We start from the raw sequence: 25,387 nt of genomic DNA, 5'->3' as shown, positions 1-25,387 counted from the left end.
GTAGGATAGCACCACCTATCCGAACCACGGGAAAAACATCCGTGTCTCCAATAGCGTTTGAATTCTCCAAACCCTTCCCTTTACATTCTCGCAAGTTGCATGCTTTACTTTCCGCTGCCCATAAACTCTTTGCATGCTTGCTTGAATTGTGTGATGATTGCTTGACTTGTCCTAGAATAGCTAAAATCTTCCAAGAACTAAAATTGGGAAAAGGTTAAGTTTTTATTTGGTCAAGTAGTCTAATCACCCCCCCTCTAGACATACTTTCGATCCTACAGCACGCCAATTGAATTATCAGGTACTTTCGTTTCTCGGTAACGATTCTAATGTTCATGAGAATATGATGCTACCTAAATTGGATACAATTATTTTGCTTACAAATGAAGGGCCTGGAATGGATAAGAGGGATGAACACTGGAGCAAGACCAAGCATGGAGATGATGGCATGCGCAAGGGGATCAAGAACGGAGTTCAAGTGATGATTTCAGGACTTTGAAGCCACCATAAGAAGTGCATGAAGCTTTGGACGAAATATACAAGATGCCACTTCATAAATTTCGTCCAGAGGCTATTCTAGGTGCTGCGTCACCTTATTATTGGGCCAGGCCCATGTATTTTCGAAATACTTAAGTATAGGCTATTTTTAGAGTCCGTATGTGTGGGGAAACAAGAGTTAGGGTTGGTTTCGGACCCCTCCTCCAAGGGCCACAAAATTCCCCCCCTCTTCCTCCATATATACAGCCCTTAGGGCGTCGTTTAGACTCTGGGTTTTGTTTAGATTAAAGTTCTCCATAGCTGCAACTTCCTGTACTTCGTTTGTGTTCAACGACTGGACAAAGGCGTCACAGAACCCCACCTTGATCAATAAATCTTTTCTATTATATTCGGAAAATCCAGATTGCAATCTTAGTTTCTTGCTTGCTCTTTGTTTGTGTGCAGGAAACAAACCTTTGTGGTCAGGTTGATCGTGCTCCGGCGTGGTAAATAACCCCTCGGAAGTTGGTTTAGCGATTGCTAAGGCGCGGCGTCTCGCACGTTCGTAGTCGGATCGTCAAGGTCGACTCCCATACAAAACGATAGCCTCCATATCATCGAAACATCGGGACACCTTCGCCTCTATCATCCTCAAAACAAGGCTAGAAAACACAACGGGGAGGCTCTGAAATCATGATCAACGTGGCTCTAGATATGAAGATGATGTAGGGTGGAAACCCTAGATGCCGATCTTTCACGAAAGGAGCGGATCCCGCAATTTACATGAAGAACACGAGGGGAAACACGAGGGGGTAATCACAAAGGGGCACAAAAAGAAACACTCAAACCAACAAGATTAAGTCACACATGTGCTAGATCCTCGAAACATGAGAGGAGATACAAGATCCAAAGTCAACACGGGACGATACAAATGGTAACCGGTCTTCTCCGTGAGGAGGTCTTGATGGTCTTCTCCGTGAGGAGGTCTTGAATCCAAGTGGATCTTCTCCGAAGAGGGCCGCGGTCTCTCTCAAGGAGTAGATCCGATATGGATGAGCGAGGCTCTATCTCTCAAATGAGCTATCACAACGCTAACCCTAAAACGTTGGTAGGAGGAGAGTATATATAGTCTAGGGGGCGAAAGGGTACATGGGCTTCGACCCTTTACTGTGCACAGACAGATGGGGCCGGATGTCCGGGCGTCGGGCCGGATGTCCGGGCTGACGGTGCTTCTCTTCTATCCTCTGGATAGGTGGTGTCCGGATATCTGGGCAGGAGGCCGGATCTCCGGGTCGGGGCCGGATGTCCGGGCTGGACGCCAGATGTTCGGGCCCTATAGACTTGGCCGCTGGTCCGTTGCTGCAGGTGACACCTCCAGGGGCCGGATGTCCAGGGTCATGGCCGGATGTCCGGGGACTGGGAGTTGTTCTTGACTCCTTCTGTCAGTTCTCTTCATCCATGAACTTGGGGGCTTGTCCGTCTTCACGTGCATCTTCGGGAGGGTCCTCTTGGTACCTAATCATGCACAACATCTTAGATTTAGGTAGTAGCTATGTCTCGAGAGGATCATATGTAATATCACTAAGGAGAGAACTCACCTCGGTCTTGAGAGCTCTAGCTCTAGCTCGAGTTATAGGTCCTCTTGGCATTTCGTGAGATGATGGTAGGTCCATGGGGATGACCGTAGGATGCTCCGCATCACATTGCATACATACCATATCATATTGGTATCATATCATTTTGTGTACCTCAAGTTTGTCCCCGCATATACACAATTGCTATCTTGTTTTGTGCATTGTGCAAAAGTGACCATACACAAAAAAAGGAATAAAGCTTTTAATCAAAAGAGAAAGAGCAAAGAAGCTTGTAAGCAATAGCCATAGCATCATACCACATTGTTGGTACACTCAAAGGACTTGTGGCCTCGGTCTCCACATGTGAAGCATTTGAAGGAACTCGTCTTGACGGTCTCATCGGTTGGGGTAGATGATGATGAAGCTCTCGACTTGAGTTTGCTCGGTGTAGAAGGATGACTTGGGGTTGACGAAGCTTTCTTGTAACTCGACTTGTCGACGTTGCTTGTAGAAGGCTTGGTAGACGGTGTTGGAGTCGTTGAAGCTTGGGTGTTGGAGAAGCCGTATGACTTGGATGAGAACTTGGCATACTTGAAATCATCTTGCACTTGGCGTTCCGCTTTGGTAGATTGATGCACTAGGTCGATGAGGTTTGAGTATGGTTGGAAGTCGGCGATCTTCTTGATAGGTGATTGAGTCCATTCAAGAAACGTGCCATAGTTTTCTCATCATCTTCCATGCCATTGGCTCGTATCATTGCAATCTCCATTTCCTTGTAGTACTCTTCAACGCTCTTGGTTCCTTGCTTGAGTAGTTGAAGTTTCTTGAAGAGGTCGTGGTAGTAGTAGGTAGGCACGAAGCGTGCTCTCATGACATCCTTCATTTGCGCCCATGTAGTGATGGGCGGTTCACCTCGTGCCTCACGACCTCGATGACTTGTTCCCACCAAATGAGGACATAGTCTTGGAACTCAAGGGATGCCATCGCGATCTTCTTCTCTTCGTCGTAGTTATGCTACGAAATATTTTGTCAAGTTTCAATGCCCATGATAGGTACTCTTCGGGATCATTGCTTCCGGAAATCTTGGGCATAGTGAACTTAATCTTGCCGTAGCGTTGCTCTTCATTGTGTTGGGGTCGGGGATGATGACGCCCATGTTGTTGAGGATTGTCAAACTCGTGTTGCCGATTTGGTATCTCGTGGACTATCCTTACCACCATTCCCTTCGTGCAAGGACTGCGCGCATCTCTTCTACTTGGCTCTCACACGGCTATGGGCTATGTACCACTTGTTGATTTATGCCCATCGTACCATGTTCACTTTGCATGTTATGCCTCTTTACATGATTCACCATGCTATTGTGACCCTTGCTTGCATCTACCCATGATTCACAATTATGATACTCCTATGTGTATTTGCATGCTTAGTGGAGATCCTTGTTACTATTACTATATTTTCCTTGTGCCTCATGCTATTGATGCTTGTTGTGTTGGGAGAGTCATGATGTTCCATTTCTATTTACCTAGGACTTCTTGCAAATACAATAATGATACCTTCCTCATATCTTACTTTCATGCTTGTGATATGTCATGTGAATTATTCATGCCCACCATTTGCACACATGACATGCTTGACATGATTCCTTCTAGTACGTTGCATCTTCGCACTACTAGCTTGCTTGACTTGATCAGTATGATTGCTCGCTTTGTCGCATCGCCCATGTTCTATTCTTACTCGCTTTCTTGGGTTGATGACATATATGTTCATTCCTCTCACATGATATATCTTGTTCATTGCCGCTTGCCTCCAATTGTTGCATCTATGCTTATTGCTCTTGGAGACTTGGACATATTACTTGTGATGCAGGCTTGTTTGATTGAGCCTATTGTATTTGGTTGTTCTCGCATCATATGCCTCCATACTATGAAATGCTCCCTTGTCCTTTCTTATGATGAGCATGATGCATACACTTGTTGGGTATCTTACCACACAAATGATAGGTTTTGCACTTACGCTAACCTCATTTGTTTTTTCGAGTGTTTGTCATGTTCTTTCATTTTGAAGGATTCACAAGGCGATACCATCGTGAGACAATTTGGTCATGTGAATGCGTACACGATGCGCGACACCAACATTTTTGACATTCTCATAAAGAAGATCCACGTTGGGTTCAAGACCTCCTTCACGGAGAAGACCCCCATCAAGACCTCCTCACGAAGAAGAACCGTTACCCCTTGTATCGCCCCTTGCTGACTTTGGATCGTGTGATCTCTATGTGTACTTGGATCTAGCATATGTGTGATCGTTCTTGTTGGTTTGAGTGTTTCTCTTGTGTTTCCCTTTGTGATTTCCCCTCGTGTTTCCCCTTGTGTTCTTCGTGTTCCTCGCGAGATCCGCTCCTTTTGTGAAAGATTGGCCATCTAGGGTTCCACCCTACATCAACAGAGCTCCTCTTCATCCATGCCATCAACAAAGCACACACATGATATTATTTGTCGTCGTTGTAAGGGTAGAGGAAATTATGCTAGAGAATGCAAATTTCTACGTGTTATGATTGCTACTGTGGATGGTGGGTTAATTTATACTACGCAGCTTTATTCTTGTAGACTCGTGTTGGGCCCCCGAGCACAGAGTTTTGTAGGACAGTAGAAATTTTCCCTCAACTGGATGACCTAAGTTTTATTAATCCGTGGGAGGTGTAGGATGAAGACGGTCTCTCTGAAACAACCCTGCAACCAAATACAAGAAATCTCTTGTGTCCCCAACACACCCAATACAATGGCAAATTGTATAGGTACACTAGTTCGGCGAAGAGATGGTGACAAAAGTGTAATATTGATGGTAGAAAATATATTTTTATAATCTGAATAAATAAAAACAACAAGGTAGAAACTAGTAAACGAGCACAAAAACGGTATTTCAATGCTTGAAAATGAGGCCTAGGGTCTGTACTTTCGCTAGTGCAATCTCTCAACAATGCTAATATAATTGGATCATATAACCGTCCCTCAACGTGCAACGAAGAATCACTCCAAAGTTCCTATCTAGCAGAGAACATAAGACAGAACTGTTTGTAGGTTACGAAACCACCTCAAAGCTATTCTTTCCGATCAATCTATCCTAGAGTTCGTACTAAAATAACACGAAGCTATTATTTCTGATTGATCTAACCAAGAGTTCATACTAAAATAACACGAAAGCAAATTCAGATTCATAATATTCAATCCAACACAAAGAACTTCAAAGAGTGCCCCAAGATTTCTACTGGAGTAACAAAGACAAGAACGTGCATCAACCCCTATGCATAGATTACCCCAATGTCACCTCGGGAATCCGCGAGTTGAGTGCCAAAACATATATCAAGTGAATCAATATGATACCCCATTGTCACCACGAGTATTCAATTGCAAGACATATATCAAGTGTTCTCAAATCCATAAAAGTATTCAATCCGATAACAACGAAATCTCAAAGGGAAAAACTCAATTCATCACAACAAGATAGAGAGGGGAAAACACCATATGATCCGACTATATTAACAAAGCCCGTGATACATCAAGATCGTGAAATCTCAGGAACATGAGAGAGATTAAAAACATAGCTACTGGTACAAACCCTCAGCCCTGAGGATGGACTACTCCCTCCTCATCGTGGTGGCCGCCGGGATGATGAAGATGGCTACCGGTGATGATTACCCCCTCCGACAGGGTGCCGGAACGGGGTCTAGATTGGTTTTCGGTAGCTAGAGAGCCTTGCAGCGGCAGAACTTCTGATCTAGGTTAACCCCGAGGGTTTCTGGAATATTTGGGAATTTATAGGGTAAAGAGGGGGTGTGGGAGGCCACTGAGGTGGGCACAACCCACTTAGGTGCGCCTGGGCCCCCAGACGTGCCCTGGTGGGTTGTGCCCCCTCGGGGCACCCCTAGGTGCTGCTCTGGCCCATCCTGGGTGTTCTGCTCCATAAAAAATATCCAAAAAGTTTCGCGGTGTTTGGACTCCGTTTGATATTGATTTCCTGCGATGTAAAAAACAAGCAAAAAACAACAACTAGCACTGGGCACTGGGTCAATAGGTTTTTCCCAAAAAATGATATAAAGTTGCTATAAAATGATTGTAAAACATCCAAGAATGATAATATAACAGCATGAATACTTCATAAATTATAGATACGTTGGAGACGTATCATGGGTTTGAGTCCGCTAATGACTATGATGAGGAGACTTTGGCTCTTATTACATGTGAAGAACACATGGAGATGATTCTCATCATGAGATGCAATACATGGCTGCTGAAGATGCTGACAGGTATAAATGTTTAGTAGCTCAATGTGTTTTGAGTGTTCAGGCTAAGAAAAATCAGAGGCATAATTTGTCCCATACAAAGGGAGTTGTGAAGGAACGTTCTGTTCGCGTCATCATAGATGATGGGGACTGCAACAACTTGGCTAGCATGGAGATGGTGGAGAAGCTATCTCTCACCACAAGACCACATTCACATCCTTACTTGATGCGGAGCATCCTATGGACATCACCATGTCAAGAGTCCGTTCGGCGAGTGACACGTGCGACATCTACTTCACATACACAAATGTGAATCACCTCCTTTACACGTGCTCACTTGACATCTTCGAGGATGGTATACTACTTGACACTCCACTCGTGTGCATGCATAGGTATTGTCGGAACACTACGGATGATGAGGAGGAGTGCAAGAACCAAGGAACAACTACACCATTCGCGAGGGAAGCCTGGAAGCGACGACGGAAGAAGACGGAGCTGCTGAAGCTACAGCGGCCGGACATCCAGCGCCTAGCTAGCCGCACAAGAGCTGCCCCAAAAGACGGCCAACGACATCAACGGCCGGACATCCAGCGCCCCACCAACTCCTAGACATCCGGCCTCTCCCTCGGAAATGATAGAGGGAAAGGTGTCCCGTCTTTCGATGAGATGGTGGCTATCGTTTTGGTGGAAGCCGACTTTGACGATCCGCCTACGAACGTGCGAGGACGTCGCGCCTTCGCAATCGCTAAACCAACTCCGAGAGGTTATTGACCACACCGGAGCACGATCAACCTGACCACGAAGGTCTGTTTCCTGCAGGCAAACGAAGAACAAGCAAGAAACTAAGATTGCAATCTGGATATTGCGAATATAAGAGGAAAGCTTTATTGATCAAGGTGGGGTTCTGTGACACCTTTGTCTGGTTGTTGAACACAAACGAAGTACGCGAAGTTGCAGCTATGGCGAACTTTAATCTAAACAAAACCCGAAGTCTAAATGATGCCCTAAGGGTTGTATATATGGAGAAGAGAGGGGGGGAATTTCGTGGCCCTTGGAGGAGGGGTCCGAAACCAACCCTAACTCTTGTTTCCCCACACATACAGACTCTAAAAACTGCCTATAATAAAGTATTTCAAAATTACATGGGCTTGGCCCAAAAATAAGGTGACGCGGCACCTAGAGTAGCCTCTGGATGAAATTTATGAAGCGGCATCTTGTATATTTCATCCATGTCTTCATGCACTCATTATGGTGGCTTCAAAGTCCTGGAATCATCACTTGTAACTCCGTTCTTGTTCCCCTTGCGCATGCCATCATCTTCATGCTTGAACTTGCTCCAAGGTTCATCTTTCTTGTCCAAGCTAGGCCCTTCATTTGTAAGAAAAACAAATGTATCCAATTTAGGCAGCATCATATTCTCATGAACATTAGAATCGTTACCAAGAAACGGAAGTGCCTGATAATTCAATTGGCGTGCGCGAGCTCTAGTAATTGGTCCAGTATGTATAGCAGCAGGGGCTATGGGTGTAACAATGGTATTGATGTCCTCATCACCCCCCCTTCTTGAAATGAAGTCGTCCTCTACGAAAGCTCATCTTCCTCACCCAAATAAGGCTTCAAATCTACAATGTTAAAAGTGGGACTAACCCCAAAATCTGCAGGCAGCTCAAGTTTATATGCATTATCATTTATTTTCTCTAATACCATAAAAGGACCATCAACACGTCGCATTACCTATGATTTGCGCAAATTAGGAAATCTATCCTTACGCAAATGTAACCAAACAAGATCTCCGGGTGCAAACACAACATGTTTTCCTTAGTTAACTCATGCATTTTTAAAATCAATTCAGCACATTCTTTAGCATCAAAATTAACCTTCTCCGAAGATGGAAGAGGCAACAAATCAATAGGTGCACGAGGTAGGAAACCATACACAATTTCAAAAGGGCACATCTTAGTAGTAGAATGCAATGAACGATTATAAGCAAATTAAATATGAGGCAAGCATTCTTCCCGCATTTTCTTATTATTCTTCAAAACAGCCCCAGGCATAGTAGACAATGTTCTATTGACTACTTCAGTTTGTCCATCAGTTTGGGGGTGGCAAGTAGTACTAAAAAGCAGTTTAGTCCCCAACTTAGCCAATAAACATCTCTAAAAGTGGATAAGAAATTTAGTATCCGATCTGAAACAATAGTATTTGGCACACCATGCAAGTGAATAATTTCATGAAAGAACAAATCAGCAACATTAACAGCATCATCGCTTTTATGACATGGAATAAAGTGTGCCATTTTCAAAAATCTATCGACGACAACAAATATGCCATCCCTCACCTTCTTTGTTCGAGGTAAATCTAAAACAAAGTCCATAGATATATCCTCCTAAGGGACACTAGGTACAGGCAAAGGCATATATAAACCATGAGGATTGAGTCGTGACTTAGCTTTTTGACATGTAGTGCAGCGAGCAACAAAACGCTCAACATCCCGTCTCATCTTTGGCCAAAAGAAATGTGTAGCAAGTATATCCTCTGTCTTCTTGAGGCCAAAGTGTCCCATTAGTCCTCCTCGCTCCTCCTACAACAACAAAAGACGAACGGAGCTAGCTGGAATGCATAGCTTGTTAGCACGGAACACAAATCCATCATTAACGACGAACTTGTTCCACGTTCTTCCTTCTTTTCAATTCTGCATTACATCTTTAAAATCAGCATCAAGCACATATTGATCTTTGATGGTCTCCAAACCAAATATTTTGAAGTCAAGTTATGAAAGCATAGTGTAGAGACGAGACAATGCATCAGCAATAACGTTTTCTCTACCCTTCTTGTGCTAAATAACATAAAGGAAAGTCTCAATGAATTCAACCCATTTAGCAGGCGTGGTCAATAACCCTCTGAAGTTGGTTTAGCGATTGCTAAGGCGCGACGTCTCGCACGTTCGTAGTCGGATCATCAAGGTCGACTCCCACAGAAAACGATAGGCACCATCTCATTGAAACATCGGGACACCTTCGCCTTTATCAAGTGGTATCAGATTTTCAGGTTGCTCGGTGAGATTTTACAGTTTTTCATAGTTTAGATCGAGTCTGTTCTTCATACCTACAGTCCACGAAAAAAAGCCAAAAAAATTAGGGTTAGTTCATCATATCCGAACCAATCTGAGCCTTTGCATAGTCTTTTTAGAGTTTTGCTTTGTTGAATTTGCGGTTGCATCGTCGTGTTGAGTTTCTGGTCTTAGCGTCTAGTCCCTTAGAGTTTCGAGTTCTATTCACAGGTTGTCACGCCGCCGCCGCACCATCGTCATCATCATTGCCATATACCACCACCCCATCATATACATCGCCGCTGCCATATACAACCACCAATCCGAGTCCACATATACCATCGCCATATACAACCACCAATTCGAGTCCGCATATACCATCGCCATATACCACCACCAATCCGAGTCCAGCTATACCATCGCCATATACAACCACCAGTCCGAGCTCCACCAGATTCATCTCCGCTACCAGTCCGAGTCCATTATTTGTTGCTTTGTTTCCGAGTTCCCGATCACGCGATACTTCGAGTCGTGACAGAGTAGGACTCTTGAGATTCTGTGCTACCCACAGAAGAAAAATAGTTCCAAACTCAAAAAAGAAACTAAGTCTAGAAAATTCGGGCTAGGCAGTTTTTAGACCATTTGTAGACTTTTTCGAAAAAAATTTGTTGCGGAGCAAAAAAAAGAGAGGAAAAAAGTGAAAAAAGGAAAAAAAATCAGAGAGTGCTCCTCCCTTGTTTACGTGCCGCGCCGTGATTTTGTTCGTGTTCTAGGCTTGCGTCTCTAGTACGGTCTAGCCTAGGACCAGCACAGTATCGTCGTTGAGCGTTTATTCAACTTTGCATCTCTGAATTGATTATTGCTGACCCTTTTTGCTACCATATTATAAGCCTTCCCAGCTCCACATACATCTACGTCGTGCGTTTGACTCTCCCTGGTAATCGCTCTATCCAAGCTTTGAGAGTTTTGACTACGACGGTTGCCGATCACCGCGTGCTGCTGGGTAAGAACTGGTAAGAATTTGAGATTTGCTTGATGGATTTGTGACATCCACCACCACCTCTTGTTAGTAGTCTGTATGATCATATTCTTGTGTGTTTTTATTGCTGCTAACCTTGCATGATCACAAGCCGACGAGACTGACTGGGAAAACATGACGAATAAGGAGCTGCATGATAAATTTCAGCAAATGATGAGTGGATAGGTGCAAGATGTGCTAAACAGATTTGAAGATGCCATGGAGAAGATAGATGGCATGGAGAAGACGTTCGAAACAAAGCTCGATAATAAGTTTAATGAATTGCTCGCGCGTCTTCCACCACCACCGCCGGCTGCCCCTAACGCACCTCTACAACAACAACAACTACTACTACTACTACAACAACGTCGCTTTCCAAATCAAGTGGGACGAGCACAACGCGTTCCCATTGACCCTGGGCAAAATTCTGGTGCCGCTGTAGAACTCGGACTGGTGGCGGCGATGAATCTGGTGGAACTCGGACTGGTGGTTGTATATGGCGATGGTATAGTTGGACTTGGATTGGTGGTGGTATATGGCGATGGTATATGCGAACTCGGATTGGTGGTTGTATATGGCGATGGTATGGACTCGGATTGGTGGTTGTATATGGCAGCGGCGATGTATATGATGGGGTGGTGGTATATGGCAATGATGATGACGATGGTGCGGCGGCGGCATGACAACCTGTGAATAGAACTCGAAACTCTAAGGGACTAGACGCTAAGACCAGAAACTCAACACGACGATGCAACCGCAAATTCAACAAAGCAAAACTCTAAAAAGACTATGCAAAGGCTCAGATTGGTTCGGATATGATGAAATAACCCTAATTTTTTTGGCTTTTTTTCATGGACTGTAGGTATGAAGAACAGACTCGATCTAAACTATGAAAAACTGTAAACTCTCAGCGAGCAACCTGAAAATCTGATACCACTTGATAAAGGCAAAGGTGTCCCGATGTTTCGATGAGATGGTGGCTATCATTTTCTGTGGGAGTCGACCTTGACGATCCGACTACGAACTTGCGAGACGTCGCGCCTTAGCAATCGCTAAACCAACTCAGACTAGGACTGGTAGCAAAGATGAATCTAGTGGAACTCGGACTAGTGGCGGCGATGAATCTGGTGGAACTCGGACTGGTGGTTGTATATGGCGATGGTATAGCTGGACTTGGATTGGTGGTGGTCTATGGCGATGGTATATGCGGACTCAGATTGGTGATTGAGCAAAGTAGTAGCTCATTTAGAGATAGAGCTTTGCTCCTCCATTATGGATCTACTCCACGAGAGAGACCGCGACCCCTCTTCGGAGAAGATCCCCTTGGATTCAAGACCCCCTCTTGGGTGGCCCCCTTCAAGACCGCCTCATGAATATGAACCTTACCTTGTATCTTTCCCTTTGTTGTTCATGTACCATGTGGATCTTGTGTGTTTGATTGTCTAGTGGATGTGTGATTGGATTTGTTCTCGAGTGTTTCCCCTTGTGATTTCTCTCCGTTCTTCCTCGTGTTCTTAGTTGGGATCCGCTCCTTTTGTGAAAGATCGGCCATATAGGGTTCCACCCTACATCATCTTGGTATCTAGAGCCACGTTGATCACTATTTCGAAGCCTCCCCTCTTTGTTTTCTAGCCTAATTTTGTTGATTTCGTCCTAAATTCGAAAATTCCCCATAAAAAATAGCCCCAATTTTTTCTGTGATTTGTTGGTTTGATGAAGTTTTGTAGATTTTGATCGATGGATTTGCTAGGTTTTGAGTTGATCTAGCATCTCCCCAAGTTTCCCCACCTTCCATCCACGAAATCCATCAAATTTTGCCCCCGAAATCATCAATTTCCGGCCCAATTCGAAAATTTCCACCCCAAACGAGATCTGGAATTGTCGGGCTGGACAACCGGGCCTCAGGCCAGACATCCGGGCCATCGGGTCGGACATTCGGCTCCTGGAGCGCATTTTCGCGCAGCGTTCTGGACATCAGGTCCCGGATATCCGGCCCCGACCCTGGATGTCCGGCCCCTGTAACTTCAGCCTTTCCCATTTCACCGTTTTGTCCATAATTAATTCATACGGAGTCCGATTTTGACGTTCGTTAGCTCGTTTTGAACCTCTTGACATCCCCAATCCCAGAAAAATACATCTATCACCATTTGACTCCATCAAAAATTTGAAACTATGGCATCTTTGCCTAGGGCTTCCACCATAACTTCCACAAAACCACCATAGCCTTCCGCAACCTAACCAATTTTGTTCCCCATTATATTTGTGGTTGTTTGAGTTGTGATTTGAGTCTCCTAAGGTGTTTCGACAACTTAGGGACAATTGCTTCTTCATCAACGACCACCACCATAACTTCCGCATAGGCTTGCCCAGCATACACTTCTGCCACCCCAACTTAACCAAATTTTGTTAGTGTTGTGAGTTGTGTCCCCTAAGGTGTTTCGGCTACTTAGGGACCGTGCTTCCAACTCCGACACCATGTATAGTCTACCACCTTACCCTCCACTTCCGCATTGCATCTCAAAACCCATCATTTCATTTCCACAATCCTATGGAGCTTCCGCAACCACCACCGCTTTCCTGCTACCACCATTTGACATTTGAGATTTTGAGTTCGCGGTTTTTCCGTTTCCTAAGAAGTTTCGGCTACTTAGGGACGAGTCTCCACCATCTTGGTATCTACATCAAAAACACCGCCACTCATCATCACCGCGGACGGTAACCTCCATATCATCTTGGTATCGGTATCCCTCCATTGAATATTCCCGTGCAATTGCATTGATAACCCCTAGCCCATTTTGCGTCACTTGCCTATCGAGACTAGCCATTTGAGTATTGTCGGCACCGCTACTTGTGCACATTAGTGATATACACCATCCATTGCATACATACCATATCATATTGGTATCATATCATCCCTTGTGTCACAAGATTGTTCCTGTATATACCCAATTGCTATCTTGGTTTGTGCATTTCGCATTGTGGCCATATACAAAAAAAGAATAAGCTATTAAGCAAAGAAAAAGTGAGAGCAAAGAAGCTTGTAAGCAATAGCCATAGCATCATAACACTTTGCATATAAGATTGTCATATCCGATCATCTTGGATCATATTGAGATAAACACCGGGAACATCATATACATAGCATACTTGGGATAGACGTCGTTGCATTTTTGTCTCCTATAGGTTGTGCACATGTGTCGTATCCGCCTATTGAGCAATCGTGCTAGCATCTCTCTAGAGTTGTGCAACAAGAGCATTTTCTGTGGATTCCACATTTTGAGCTCATTCCTTGGTTGCACGACCCCATTTATCTATCAGTGTGTGCGTTTCCGTGTGCCATTCATTGCTATTGGTCTACTTGTTTCACTTGCGAATTTGTGATTCTATTTCAACATTATTGACTCTTGCTAACATTTTGCATTAAATTTTTGTGCCACTATCATCACCGAGCTACTCCATAAGCTTTAGTTTGTAGGTGTGAGTGAACAAGTCTGGTACCAATTCCACTATTCTTTCATCTCACATTGAGTGAAACGGGATACATCCTCACCTTTGGGCAAAAGGTAACTTGGTATTGTTTATCTCATTTCCTACTCACCTCTACTCGAGTATTGTGATGGATAGGCAAGGGATTTCACCTTCGGTCTACAACAACGACGACGAGTTTGATGCCATGAATAACTCTACTGACGCTAAGATGCAAGCTCAAATGGATGCGATCAAATCCCTCATCAAGTCTTAAAAGAGATCTTCATCATCTTTGAGAAGACGCTCAAGTACACACGCTTCCGAGCTACCATCTCCGGCAAGGTCACATCGGCATCGACACCATCACCAATACGAACATGAAGGTCAAGATCTCAACACCAACAACCGCTCAACGACTTCACCATCTCCCTTGGCATCTTCACCACGCGACTTCAAAGCATCTTCGCCTACGGACATACGACATCTTCAGCAACAAGCACCTCAAGACTATGCTCAAGAGAAGCTCCCCAAGCTCAAGTTCGCGACTTCCACGAGCTACTACAACGTCGACACCGACCACAAGATTCCTTTCTCTGGGACTCAAGAACCAGAGGAGTATCTCGAGTGGGAGTGCCTAATGGACGACTACCTCAAGCTACATCAAGTTCCTCCCGAATATCAAGTGAAGTGCGCCACAACGAACTTCCACGACTACGCGTCCACATGGTAGCTTCACACACCTTTGGAGAGCTACGACATGAGTTGGCCCAAGACGAAGAGAGCTTTGCGACGAGAGTTTGTGCGTGCAACCTACACGGAACAACTTCTACGACAATTGGAGAACACCACCCAATGATCCAAGTCCATCGACGAGTACTTAAAGGAGATGAAGATTGCCTTGCGATGAGCCGGCATGGACGACCACATTTCGATGAAGTTCTACATCATGATGGGATTAAACAGCGACATATCCAAGACTATCTTCCTTGAGAACTATAAGTCCCTCGATGACAACTACATTGGTGCTCTCAAGGCGGAACAAGAACTCATGAAGGCCAAAGCTTCTCCACCCCAAGCTCACTTCACGACGACCAAGCTCCATCAGAATGAGCATGAGGCTAGTACCACCATGATGTCCAAGCCCGACGAGCTCCAAGACGATGCTCCCAAGTTCGACTTCACCGCCATCCCTCTTTGTGGCATTGATGATGCCAAGTCTACTTCGACTCTTTTTCAAGATGGTGCGGCGACGACTACGACTACGGAGACCATCAAGGACCAAGCTTTGGAGGCGAGTGACATGGTGACGAGCAAGGATGATGCTTCCATCTTAGGAGGCGAGAGTGATGATGTGTCATCTTCGGCTTTCATCCACGGCGACGAGATGGTTGAGCATGGGATTTTCGCTTCGACCACGACGACATATGATGATTTGAGTGACTTTTGCCACCATATTGAGAGTGAGAGTGACTTCACCACTAGTCCCATATATGATGTGTAGCCACAATTCCCATGTGAGGAGAGCCACAACCCACACCACTTGAGTGAGATGAGTGACTCCACCATACGTGAGATTGAGTGCACCTACCTTGAGGGAGTGAGTGAACCACCACATAGAGAGAGTGAGGTCACTATGATTTCTAACGACTTAGCCTCTACCTCTATTGTGTCTTCTCATTTGGTGCTAGGTCCCATACACGATGACATGCCGTTGGACAAGACGATGGCCATGGTGCAATATGATGCACCCCCCACATGGTTCCATCAAGATGAAGATGACCACCATTTGGTCTTTCCCACCTCACCTACACCACTTGAGTGGAATGAAAACGGTAACATAGGTGACGGTGATGCTCTAATCCCACTAGTGGACATTCTTGACATCGATTGCTTGCATGATGTTGATCAACCTATTACAATGCTTCATGCTAGTGCGACTTCCCCATGCGATGATTTACCCATTTATGATGAGTTTGATGATTGCCATGTGGAGTCTATTAGTTGTGATGCTGATGAGGACATCAATACCATTGTTACACCCACAACCCCTGCTGCTATACATACTGGACCAATTACTAGAGCTCACGCACGCCAATTAAATTACCAGGTACTTTCATTTCTTGGTAACGATTCTAATGTTCATGCAAGTATGATGCTGCCTAAATTGGATACATTTGTTTTGCTTACAAATGAAGGGCCTAGCTTGGACAAGAAAGATGAACCTTGGAGCAAGTTCAAGCATGGAGATGATGGCGTGCGCAAGGGGAATAAGAACGGAGTTACAAGTGATGATTCCAGGACTTTGAAGCCACCATAATGAGTGCATGAAGCCTTGGACGAAATATACAAGATGCCACTTCATAAATTTCGTCCAGAGGCTATCCTAGGTGCTGTGTCACCTTATTTTTGGGTCAGGCCCATGTAATTTCAAAATACTTGATTATAGGTTGTTTTTAGAGTCCGTATGTGTGGGGAAACAAGAGTTAGGGTTGGTTTCGGACCCCTCCTCCAATGGCCGCGAAATTCCCGCCTCTCTCCTCCATATATACAACCCTCAGGGCATCATTTAGACTTTGGGATTTGTTTAGTTAATAGTTAGCCATTGCAACTTTGTGTACTTCGTTTGTGTCCAACGACCAAACCAAGATCGCTTACGGATCCCCACCATTATCAATTCTTCATATATATTCGCAATATTGAGATTGCTTTATCATATTCTTGCTCGTTCTTCGATTGCTTGCAGGAATAGACCTTTGTGGTCAGGCTGACCATGCTTCCGGCATCGTTAGTAACCTCAGGAGATTGGTGTAGCGGTTGCTTTGGTGCAACGTCGTGCACGTTTGTAATTGGATCGTCAAAGTTGTCTCCACCAAATCGATAGTTATCATCTCATCGAAAAATCGGGACACCCTACCCTCTATCAAGTGGTATTAGATTTCCGGGTTGCTCAGTGGGATTTTACAGTTTTTTGTAGTTTAGATCGAGTCTGTTCTTCATACCTACACTCCACGAAAAAGCCAAAAAAATTAGGGTTAGTTCATCATATCCGAACCAGTCTGAGCCTTTGTGATGTAGGGTGGAACCCTATACGGCCGATCTTTCATGAAAGGAGCGGATCTCAACTTAGAACACGAAGAACACAGGGAAGAACGGAGGGAAATCATAAGGGGAAACACTCAAGAACAAGTCCAATCAGACATCCACTAGACAATCAAACACACAAGATCCACAAGGTACATGAACAACAAAGGGAAAGATACAAGGTAAGGTTCATCTCCATGAGGAGGTCTTGAATCCACGAGGGGATCGTCCCGTGAGGGGTCTTGAATCCAAGGTGGATCTTCTCCAAAGTGGTGCTGTGGTCTCTCTCGTGGAGTAGATCCGTAATGGATGAGCAAAGCTCTATCTCTAAATGAGCTACTACTTTGCTGACCCTAAATAGAAGGGGGTGAAGGAGTATATATAGTATAGTCCACGACGGGGTAAGTGAGAGGAGGGATACATGGGCCTCTGGCCCGGCTGTGCATGTGCAGGTGCCGGATGACCGGGCAGGGGGCCGGATGTCCGGGCAGAAGTGGCCAAACTTCTGGTGCATTCTGTCGTCGATGCCGGATTTCCAGGGGAGAGGCCGGATGTCCGGGGGTTGGCGGGGTGCCGGATGTCGGGGAACACGGGCCGGATGTCCGTCCGCTGATGCTTCGGTCATCTGTTGGTGCATCTCCTCGGAGGCTGCATAGGCACCGGATGTCCGGCCTATGGACCGGATGTACGGCCACTGTAGCTTCAGCAACTCCATCTTCTTCTATCGTCACTTCCAGGCTTCCCTCGCGGATGGTATAGTTGTTCCTTGGTGCTTGCACTCCTCCTCAACATCCATGAGGCTCCGACAATACCTATGCATACACACGGGAGAAGTGTCAAGTAGTATACCATCCTCGAAGGGGTCAAGTGAGCATGTGTAAAGGAGATGATTCACCTTTATGTATGTGAAGTAGATGTCGCACGTGTCACTTGCCAGACGGACTATTGACATGGTGATGTCCATAGGATGCTCCACATCATCTCCCCTCCCTTGGGAAAGATCCGACGTCGGATCGAAAACCAAATCACCATGGGAAAGAGATGGCTTCGCCGTGTAGAAGTTGACGTTCACCAAGTACTTGTCATCTCGAATCTCAAATTGGGCACTCTCCAATGTCGCACCGTCTTGTGATTCCTTCAAAAGGAGTAAGGACAACAAACACTTGGGAAAACAAATGTGGTTAGCGTTAGTTGAAAACCAAGCATTCAAGAGGTTATTCACCAAACAGGTGTTGTCATCATGCAAACCATATGATTTGACAAAGGATTGTGACATGGCATGTAAGATATCAATCGATCACAAGCAAGGAAATCATGGGGACAAGCATGTGAATGTGAGAGCAAGCATTCACAAACTGCTCAATGAAAGGTCTATGGTAGGTATAGGAAACATACACAACACCAAATAAAATGAAGTGTCTAAACACATTGGTCAAGTGCAAGACAATCCAAGCATAATGTGCATGGGATGTAGTGAATATCGTGTGGCACTCAACACAATGGAAAGAGCAATTGTTCATCATGTGTGAGGCAATCAAGGCAAGCATGTAGCAATCAATGGTACATGGCATATGTGAAGTGATGACATTGTTGCAACCAAACATATGAGAGGAGCAAGTAATCCAAGAATTGGATGCAACACACAAGGCATATATATCATGAAGCATGGAACGGTGAAAATGACAAGTCGAAGCAAGATCTCTAACATGTGAGCAATCGAGTGGTCCAATATGAACATGAAGTCTCATGGTGCAAGCAACGCAAGTAGTATGATCCGCAATGTCCATGCTCAAGAAAGATGTCACCTTGAAGGTGTGTCCTTGTGCATTCTTCACAATGCCGAATTGGTAGGAAAGGTGTTGTAGAAGCAAGTCGTGGTCAAATGTATGAGGCTCGCTCTCAAGATCTCGAATGGCCAACTCACGTGAAGCGGAAGTCGACACAAGGTCCAAGTATCCTACACATTCACAAAAGAAAACAAAGAATGTATGCGCATGGTAGATAAGCACATCATCCATCATGATCGTTCTCTTCTCTTGCACATAACCATTAGAAGCACAAGTGCATGAATAATATGATGCAACAATGGCTATATTCATGGCACTAGGTATATGATTCAAAGAGGTAAGACAAGCATGCTTCACAAGGAATATGTCAAAATCTTGAAATATATATGAGAATACTATGGGGGTGATCTCATTAGCAAGACTAAAGGCATAGTTGCACTCAATACATGTCACATCATCTAGCATGAGAGAGGCAACATATGGAGAGATATGACAAGAAGCAATTGCAATCATGTGCAAAGCATGGAAATGGTTGTCATCAACCGCATGAAATGAGCAAGTATGAATCATTAGTGATGCAACATAAGCAATCGTAGGAATCAAGTTGTGCAAGCTAGTAGTGCGAAGATGCAACATACTAGAGGAAATCATGGCAAGCATGTCATGTGAGCAGATAATAGGCATAGGCAATGCACATGACATAACGCAAGCACAAACATAAAGCAAGATCATAGTATCATCATAGGCATGGGGCACAAAGCAAACATGGCAATAACAAGCAATATCTCCGCCAAGCTTGCAAATACACATACAAGTATGAGAATCAATCATCATGTGTAATTCAAAGCATGGGTCACAAATGCATGTCAAAGGTATAGGAATGAACATATCATGCAAAGTGAACATGGCAAGATGGGCATATAATATGTAATGGACAATAACCCATAACCATGTGAGGACCATGTAGAATGAATGCGCGAAGCCTTTGAGTGAAGAGAGCGGTGGGAAAGACAATCCATGGGATCCCAAGTCATCATTCCTCTCTAGAGCTCGTTTTGTCAACTCATGGGATTGTGAGGTTGACAAGTATTCGTGGGGACCTACAAAAAATAAACACAAACGAAAAAAATGTGTGTGTGGTAAATGCACACATCATCCATCATGATGTGTATGTGCACGTGTGAGTTAGTACAATATAAGCATCGCTCAAAGAAATTTGAAGCATGGTATAAGAACATGTCATCCATCATGAAAGAATAGTTATTATGTATGACACGATGGGGACACAAATTGAGCGTGCAAGTATAAGGCACAACAATAGCATTTTTATTCAATAACTTGGCTAGCATGGAGATGGTGGAGAACCTCTCTCTCACCACAAGACCGCATCCACATCCTTACTACATCCAATGGTTCAACAACAACGACAAGGTGAAGGTAACACGTACCGTTCGTGTGCATTTTTGTATCTCTACATATGCTGATTATGTTGATTGTGATGTGGTACCTATGCAAGCATGTTCCTTATTACTTGGTAGACCATGGCAATTTGTTAAAAATTATGTACACCATGGTAGAAACAATCAGTATACTCTTGTTCATAAGGACAAAAATATTACTTTGCTTCCTATGACTCCTGATTCCATTTTGAAAGATGATATTAATAGAGCTAATAAAGCAAAACAGGAGCAAAATAAGAGTGAAAATCAGATTGTGGCAAAAGAATTTGAGCAACAAATGAAGCCTAATAATAAACCATCTAGTGTTGCTTCTGAAATTAAATTGAAAAGTGCATGTTTACTTGCCACCAAATCTGATATTGATGATCTAGATTTTAGCAAATCTGTTTGCTATGCTTTTGTGTGCAAAGAGACATTATTTTCATTTGAGGACATGGCTTCCTCTTCGCCTCCTGCTATCACTAACATTCTGCAGGAGTTCGCTGACGTCTTTCCACAAGACGTGCCACCGGGATTACCACCTATTAGAGGGATTGAGCATCAAATTGACTTAATTCCGGCTGCATCATTACCAACCGTGCGCCATACCGTACCAATCTAGAGGAGACGAAGGAGATTATGCGTCAAGTACATGAGCTACTCGACAAAGGGTATATGCGCGAATCCCTTTGTCCTTGTGCTGTTCCTACCATTTTAGTGCCGAAAAAGGATGGTACGTCGCGTATGAGTGTTGATTGTAGAGGCATTAATAATATTACTATTCGTAATCGTCATCCTATTCCTAGGCTAGATGACATGCTTGATGAATTGAGTGGCTCTACAATATTCTCCAAAGTTGATTTGCGTAGTGGATACCATCAAATTCGTATGAAATTGGGAGATGAATGGAAAACAACATTTAAAACTAAATTTGGATTATATGAGTGGTTAGTCATGCCTTTTGGGTTAACTAATGCACCTAGTACTTTCATGAGTTTAATGAACAAAGTTTTACGTGCTTTCATTGGACGATTTGTCGTAGTCTATTTTGATGATATACTGATTTCTAGCAAATCTTTGGAGGAACATTTGGAACATTTACGTGGTGTTTTTATTGCTCTACGTGATGCACGTTTGTTTGGTAACCTTGCGAAGTGCACCTTCTACACCGACCGAGTATCTTTTCATAGCTATGTTGTTACTCCACAGGGAATTGAAGTTGATAAAGCCAAGATTGAAGCTATTGAGAGTTGGCCGCAGCCTTAAATGGTCACACAAGTGAGGAGTTTTCTTGGCCTCGCTGGATTCTATAGGCATTTTGTGAGAGATTTCAGCACCATTGCTGCACTTCTCAATGAGCTTACAAAGAAGGATGTACCTTTTGTTTGGGGTACCGCACAGGAAGAAGCCTTCACGGTATTGAAAGATAAGTTGACACATGCTCGTTTACTCCAACTTCCTAATTTTAATAAGACATTTGAGCTTGAATGTGATGCTAGTGGAATTGGATTAGGAGGTGTGTCATTACAAGGTGTCAAACCTGTTGCATACTTTTCTAAAAAATTGAGTGGCCCTAGTATGAATTATTCTACTTATGATAAAGAATTATATGCTCTTGTTCGGACTTTAGAAACATATCAACATTATTTATGGCCCAAAGAATTTGTTATACATTCTGATCATAAATCGTTGAAACATATTAAAAGTCAAGCTAAACCGAATCATAGACATGCTAAATGGGTTGAATTCATTGAGACTTTCCCTTATGTCATTAAACACAAGAAGGGTAAAGAAAATGTTATTGCTGATGCATTATCTCGTCGCTATACTATGCTTTCACAACTTGACTTCAAAATATTTGGTTTGGAGACCATCAAAGATCAATATGTGCATGACGCTGATTTTAAAGATGTAATGCAGAATTGTAAAGAAGGAAGAATGTGGAACAATTTTGTCGTTAGTGATGGATTTGTGTTCCGTGCTAACAAGCTATGCATTCGAGGTAGCTCCGTTCGTCTTTTGTTGTTGCAGGAGGCGCATGGAGGAGGATTAATGAGACACTTTGGCGTGAAGAAGACGGAGGACATACTTGCTACACATTTCTTTTGGCCAAAGACGAGACGTGATGTTGAGCGTTTTGTTGCTCGCTGCACTACATGTCAAAAAGCTAAGTCACGACTCAATCCTTATGGTTTATATATGCCTTTGCCTGTACCTAGTGTTCCTTGGGAGGACATATCTATGTACTTTCTTTTAGGTTTACCTCGAACAAAGAAGGGGAGAGATAGCATATTTGTTTTCATGGATAGATTCTCGGTAATGGCACACTTTATACCATGTCATAAAAGCGATGATGCTGTTAATGTTGCTGATTTGTTCTTTTGTGAAATTATTTGCTTGCATGGTGTGCAAAATACTATTGTTTCGGATCGTGATACTAAATTTCTTAGCCACTTTTGGAGATGTTTATGGTCTAAATTGGGGACTAAACTGCTTTTTAGTACTACTTGTCACCCCCAAACTGATGGACAAACTGATGTAGTCAATAGAACATTGTCTACTATGCTTAGGTCTGTTTTGAAGAATAATAAGAAAATGTGATGATGTAGGGTAGAACCCTAGTGGCCTGATATTTCACCGAAGGATCGGATCCCGCGATGAACACGAAGAACACGAGGGGGAAAACGAGGGGAAAATCACGAGGGGAACACAAGAGAACACTCAAACCAACAAGAATGATCACACATGCGCTAGATCCATGAACACAAAGGAGATACAAGATCCCAAGTCAACAATGGACGATACAAGAGGTAACCGGTTCTTCTCCGTAGAGGAGGTCTTGAATCCACAAGGGGATCTTCCCATGAGGGGTCTTGAATCCAAGGTGGATCTTCTCCGTAGAGGGGCCACGGTCTCTCTCGTGGAGTAGATCCGATATGGATGAGCAATGCTCTATCTCTAAATATGAGCTAAACCAATGCTAACCCTAACACGTAGGTGGAGGGGGAGTACATATAGTCTAAGGGAGAAGGGGTACATGGGCCACGGCCCAGATGCGCTGCATGCAGGCAGGGGGCCGGATGTCCGGGCGTCGGGCCGGATGTCCGAGCCTTCCCGAGACGCCGGATGTCCGGGTGCTGGGGCCGGATGTCTAGGCTGACAGGGTCCAACCTTGTTGCTCTCTCGAATGGCGGGGTCCGGATTTCCGGGCTAGAGGCCGGAGGTCCGGGGGCTCGGGACGCGCCGAATGTCCGGGCTGGTCGCCGGATGTCCGGGCCCTATAGACTTGGCCGCTGGCTCCTTGCTGCTGGTGACACGTCTAGGGGCCGGATGTCCGGGCCAGGGCCAGATGTCCGGCTCCTGGAAGCTGTCTCCGTCTTCTTCCGTCGTCACTTCCATGCTTCCCTCGCAGATGGTGTAGTTGTTCCTTAGCGCTTGCACTCCTCCTCGTCGTCCGTAGTGTTCCGACAATACCTATGCACGCACACGAGATGGGTGTCAAGTAGTATACCATCCTCGAAGGGGTCAAGTGAGCACGTGTAAAGGAGATGATTCACCTTTATGTATGTGAAGTAGATGTTGCACGTGTCACTTGCCAAATGGACTCTTGACATGGTGATGTCCATAGGATGCTCCGCATCATCTCCCCTCCCTTGGGAAAGATCCGACCTCGGATCAAAATCCAAATCACCATGGGAAAGAGATGGCGTCGCAGTGTAGGAGTGGTCGATCACCAAGTTCTCGTCATCTTGAAGCTCGAAATGGGCACTCTCCAATGTCGCACCATCTTGGGATTCCTTCAAAAGTAGCAAAGACAACAAACACTTGGAAAAACAAATGTGGTTAGCGTTAGTGCAAAACCAAGCATTCAAGAGGTGATTCACCAAACAAGTGTCGTCATCATGCAAAGCATATGGTGTGACAAAGGTTTATGACATGAGATGTAAGCATATCAATCGAGCACAAGCAAAGAAATCGTGGGGACAATCATGTGAATGTGAGGTAGTGATGCACATATGTGTGACTAGAGAAGAAGCATCTACCTCAAGTTCATAGCAAGGATGGGCAAATTGCTCAATGAAAGGTCTATGGTAGGCATAAGAAGCATTCACAACACCAAATAAAATGAAGTGTCTAAACACATGGGTCAAGTGCAAGACAATCCAAGCATAATGTGCATTGGGTGTAGTGAATATCGTGTGGCACTCAACACAATGGAAAGAGCAATTGTTCATCATGTGTGAGGCAATCAAGGCAAGCATGTAGCAGTCAATGGGACATGGCATATTTGAAGTGATGACATTGTTGTAACCAAACATGTGATAGAAGCAAGTAATCCAAGAATTGGATGCAACACACAAGGCATATATATCATGATGCATGGAATTGTGAAAATGACAAGTGGAACCAAGATCTCTAACATGTGCGCAAGCAAGGGGTCCAAGATGACAAATAAGTCGCATGGTGTAAGCAACACAAGTAGTATGATCCACAATATGCATGCTCATGGTTTGGGGGTTCTCAAAAGAGAAGGATATCACCTTGAAAGCATGTTCTTGTGCGTCCTTCACAATGCCGAAGTACAAGCAAATGCGATGTAGAATCGTCGTGGTAGAAGGTGGTTCGCTCTCAAGAGCTCAAATTGTCAACTCACGTGACGTGGAAGTTGACACGAAGTCCAAGTATCCTACACATGCACACAACAAAAGAAAGAACGTATGCACATGGTAGATAAACACATCATCCGTCATGATGGTTCTCTTCTCTTGCACATAACCATTAGAAACACAAGTGCGTGAAGAATATGATGCAACAATGGCAATATTCATGGCACTAGGTATATGGTGCAAAGAGGTAAGACAAGCATGCTTCATTAGGGATATGTCAAAATCTCCAAATATATGTGAGAATGCTATGGGGGCAAACTCATTATCAAGACTAAAGGCATAATTGCACTCAATACATGGCAAATCATCTAGCATGAGAGCGGCAACATATGGGGAGATATCACAAGTAGCAATAACAATCATGCTGTGCAAACTAGTGGAGCAAAGATGCAACACACTAGAGGAAATCATGGCAATGATGTCATGTGAGTAAATAATAGGCATAGGCAATGCACATGACATATCGCAAGAACGAACACAAAGCAAGATCATAGTATAGTCATAGGCATGGGGCACAAAGCAAACATGGCAATAATAAGTGATATCTCCAC

The sequence above is a fragment of the Triticum urartu genome, chromosome 2 (assembly GCF_003073215.2).
Source record: "Triticum urartu cultivar G1812 chromosome 2, Tu2.1, whole genome shotgun sequence".
Classification (NCBI taxonomy): domain Eukaryota; kingdom Viridiplantae; phylum Streptophyta; class Magnoliopsida; order Poales; family Poaceae; genus Triticum; species Triticum urartu.
The sequence above is the reverse complement of the archived record's forward strand: the minus strand, read 5'-3'. Positions refer to the sequence as shown.